Source organism: Diabrotica virgifera, chromosome 6, assembly GCF_917563875.1.
Source record: "Diabrotica virgifera virgifera chromosome 6, PGI_DIABVI_V3a".
Taxonomy (NCBI): domain Eukaryota; kingdom Metazoa; phylum Arthropoda; class Insecta; order Coleoptera; family Chrysomelidae; genus Diabrotica; species Diabrotica virgifera.
In genome coordinates this window covers 186,321,982-186,326,913 of record NC_065448.1, presented here as the reverse complement: position 1 = coordinate 186,326,913, position 4,932 = coordinate 186,321,982, and the positions used below count along the sequence as shown (strand labels likewise).

Below are 4,932 nucleotides of genomic sequence, written 5' to 3'. Positions count from 1 at the left end.
CTCGTTATTATCGTCTGTCTTTTCAGGTCCATTTAGAAGCTCATCAAAGTACTGCTTCCAGCGTTCTAATATCTCTGGTTCACCCATAATCATTTCTCCATTTTTGTCATTATAATGTACAGTTTTCGGTTGGTGCCCTCGTTTCTCATTTTTTGTCCCTTGGTACAGGTTCCTAATTTGATTATTTTTGTAGCTTTCCTCTATATTTTTCAGTTTAGCTTCATAATGTTTCCTTTTTTTTCTCGTAGTATTTTTTTGGTTCTATTTCTTTGTTTAGTGTAATTTTCCTGCGCTTCTCTTGTTCCTTGAGTTATCATTTTTAATCGTAGCTTGGCCCGTTCTTCCAATGATTGTTCACATTCTTCATCAAACCATTCTTTTTGTTTTTTCTTTGTGTTGTCATTGGTACTGGAAATATTTGCTGCTTCTTTAATTACATCTTTTAATGTTCCCCACATGCATTTCATTTCATTTTATTACCTAACAAATTTACATTAAAAGTAAAAAAAAAACTATGGTAAGTCCTGAAAAAAATTCCGTGTTTATAAACGATTGTGGCAGGTGGCAGGCATGTTGTCTTTCTTCGGTTCTATTTAAAACATATCGAAACCAAGCTCTGAGAAAATCTTTGTCAAGAGATTGTGCAACTAGTTATTCGACATGTTTAAAATTTTGGACATAGTGTCTTGTGTCGATGGAAGTGTTCTACCGTGAGTTTTGGTAATAAAGGAAGAGAAAAGTTATACGTAAAAGTTCGACGGCAGATATGGTGTCTGAATTAGCACAAGATTTTCCCAATGATCCGGACGCCCGCCTGGACGCGTTTCTGTTGAAAAAAGTGACTTCTTGTCTAAACTGCATTCCTTACGACTCAATTTAATTAACAAAGACACTGTCGAGTCCGCAAGATGATATGGCGGTGGCGAACGAAGAGGTGGTGGTGGTGGCGGCGGCAAAAAAGGAGGATGTGGAGTAGGCAGCATGGGGATGATGGTAGCTGCTGGAGCAATGTTGAAAGGAACCCTACTCCCCTTGGCTCGTGGTGGTATAGCTGCCATTGCAGGAAAGGTCTTGATGACCGGTCTGATCTCGGTTCTTCCTCCTGTTATAATTGGACTGAAAGCTATTACCCACAACCAAAAAGCTACCACGTACGAGATAATATCAAAGCTTGTTTATAGCCACTCTAGCTTACACTCAGTATAGACCAGGGCGCATCTGTAAAAATATCAGTACATTTGGACGTTGACAGGTGACTCAAATTTTTTTGCAGAAATTGCTTGAAAATAACTCAAATAATAATATTTGAGTTATCCTCCCTCTCAAAAAGGTCCGGAACATTGTTTAAATAATCAAAATTTAAAAAAATGAAGGAAAAATTCGATTTTTTTCTTCGTTTTTTGATTATAACTTTAAAAGTATTCATTTCCGAGAAAAGTTGTACTGACATAAAAGTTGCATAATTAAATTTCCTATAATATAGAATTAGTTATAAATTTAAAAAATAGTCACCCTTGTTGCAAAATAGCAATAATTGCGAAAAAACCATACAAAAAAAGTATCCGCATTTTACGTTTTTCAACCATTTATGCTACACTTTGGACCTACATATTTCACCCAGAAAAACTTTATGATACAGTAAAACAATACTGTAGATTTCATTAAGCTCGGTTCAACAGATTTTGCAAAATAAATTTTGTAATCCAGCTTTCGCAAAAAAATTCATTTTTTCAAAATGTTACAGGACTGAAAATAAAGCAGATAGGAAGTTAAAATTTTTTTTGCTTATAGAAGTGTACTGTACCTTTCATTTGCAATTTGCAAAACTAAAATCAATTAACCACCACGGCGTCAGGAATTTTCTTAAATAAACATTAATTATTGGTGCTACGCGCAGGACGGCGGATAGTTTGCTCTGATTGGGCATTCCAATGACCTTTGATAATGATTGATACATTTTAATTTTTATTACATTTCGATATAAGTAAATAAATTTGTTTATTGCAAAATAAAAACACATACTCTATCTTTTGAAATAACACTTTTTTAGCAAAAACTTTATTTGTTCATATATTTTAACTTAGAGAATATAAGTTTATTATTTTTAAACATATGCAATTGTTTAAACAACATTTCACAAACAACAATAAAATTAGTTTGATTTTTGTGGAATTAAAATATTAAAATACAACAAAATATAGAGTAAGAAAATAATATATTAGATAAAGATTCGAAAAAATTTTGGTGAAAATCAACTTGTGTGAATCGAACACCGCTGTCCTGCGCGTAGCACCAAAAATTATTGTTAATTTAAAAAATTCCCTGACGCCGTGGTAATTTTTTAAAGTTAAATTTTTTTTTGCTTATAGAACTGTACTGTACCTTTCATTTGCAATTTGCAAAACTAAAATCGATTAACCACCACGGCGTCAGGAATTTTCTTAAATAAACATTAATTATTGGTGCTACGCGCAGGACAGCGGATAGTTTGCTCTGATTGGGCATTCCAATGACCTTTGATAATGATTGATACATTTTAATTTTTATTACATTTCGATATAAGTAAATAAATTTGTTTATTGCAAAATAAAAACACATACTCTATCTTTTGAAATAACACTTTTTTTAGCAAAAACTTTCTTTGTTCATATATTTTAACTTAGAGAATATAAGTTTATTATTTTTAAACATATGCAATTGTTTAAACAATATTTCACAAACAACAATAAAATTAGTTTGATTTTTGTGGAATTAAAATATTAAAATACAACAAAATATAGAGTAAGAAAATAATATATTAGATAAAGATTCGAAAAAATTTTGGTGAAAATCAACTTGTGTGAATCGAACACCGCTGCCCTGCGCGTAGCACCAAAAATTAATGTTAATTTAAAAAATTCCCTGACGCCGTGGTAATTAATCGATTTTAATTAATCGATAAATGAACGGTACAGTACACTTCTATAAGCAAAAAAAATTCAACTTGCTATCTGCTTTATTTTCAGTCATGTAAGATTTTGAAAAAATGAATTTTTTTTGCGACAACTTCTCTCAGAAATGAACAGTTTTAAAGTTATAATCAAAAAACCAATAAGAAAATCGAATTTTTCCTTCATATTTTGACATTTTGATTATTTAAACAATGTTCCGGACCATTTTGAGTGGGAGGATAACTCAAATATTATTATTTGAGTTATTTTTAAGCAATTTCTGCAAAAAAATTTGAGTCACCTCTCAACGTCCATCTCAAAACAGATGGGCCCTAGACTAGTAGGACATGAAGAACATCATCCCAGTTATGGACATTCTTCCTATGGAAGAAGTTTTGAGGAGCTTTTATAAAATAGTCTGTTTTAATTTACTGTTTATTTATTATTATTGATTTGTGTTTAGTATAATAAAGACTTTGTATTTTTATTTTGTTTTGTTGTGAATACTTTTTTTGTTTCTGCTCTCATCCGTATGTCATTTGAACAGTTAAGGTTCTGATCTTCTCTTTAGACATTTTGACAGATATTTGGTGATATTTATTTATATTATTTGTTTTAGTTTATTCTTATCGTTTTCTCCTTATTTCTTGTTTTGGTTCGGCTATTTATTTTCAAGTCTCACTTTTTTTATTTATATATTTAGCTGTTGAATTTTTTCATATAACCATAACATTTTAGATATTAGATTATTATTATATTTAGACCAATTATTAATATATTAGCTATTAGATATATATTAGGAGAACTTTACCGTCACAATTGTATGTGGTTATTTTAGAGACCAATCACATGCTACGATTTTATCAAAATAAACAGATTTTAAACTAAAATTGTGGTTAGTGTCACAAGTTAGTTGCAGTAAAAATAGTATATTATGTTATCTAAAATAGTAATCTTTTATCTCAGTAGGTACATAATCAATTACGCATTAAGCGTAAACTAACATAATAAGGGATGATAGGCCTATTTTAAGGTACTAGTACACTTTAAAAGGCCAAAAATAAGCATTTTTTCAAGATTTTTTTTCTCAGAACTTTTATTAAAAGTGGACATAAAGCTTCTTACATATTAATATCTAACTCTTAGAAAATACAAAAAATATATCTTTTTTTATTTATGCACGTACAGAGGGCGCCAAAGTCGAGGCCTCGAAAAAAAGTAGTTCCGATGGCGGACAGTTAATCTCAGGATTGGGATCTCTGAAACAAAAAACTCATTTGAAAAAGGAAGGTTTCTTACGTGGCAATTTACCACCGATAGTGAAAAATTCCGCAAAAAAAAGATTTTACGAAAATTTGAAAAATTTTTGTGAAAAAATCGCCTGTTTTTCTTCAGTTTTTCATGGCTAAAAAATATTTGTTTTTTATTATTTGGTCAAATTGTGGTAAATTGTCACGTAATAAACCTTCCTTTTCCAAATGCAGTACGATTTTTTTATTTAGGATATCCCAATCCTGAGATTAACTATCCGCCATCATTTTTCGAAGCCTCGACTTTTGCGCCCTCTACAATATTAGTGTATGTGCATAAATAAAAAAAGATATATTTTTTGTACTCTCTAAGAGTTAGATATTAATATATACAAAGTTTTATGTTCATTTTTAATAAAGGTTCTGAGAAAAAAATTCTTGAAAATAATTATTATTTTTGGTCTTCTAAAGTGTACTAGTACCTTAAGAGCGTAGGCGCAAAATTTTGTTGCAATAGTTTTTAAATGCATTAATTTTTTTCGAATTCTAAAAAACTAATAAATATTTGTGAAAAATTTAAACGCCGAATGAAAGATTACATTATTACCGAGGGCAGAAAGTCCCTTAGAAGAAACAAGTTTCTTTTGAATCAGATACAATTTGAAGTTAATAATCACACTAAACCTTTTATATTTTTTTCACCTCTGTAACTTATTGAAATAAAAATTAAAGGAGTTTCAGGGACTTTGGGT

The 4,932-nt window shown here is 30.3% G+C and overlaps 1 pseudogene; it reads left to right on the top strand.

Moving 5' to 3' along the window:
• The first annotated feature begins 514 nt into the window (after positions 1-514).
• On the top strand, positions 515-3,342 carry LOC114324596 (uncharacterized; annotated as a pseudogene).
• Positions 3,343-4,932: the final 1,590 nt, after the last annotated feature.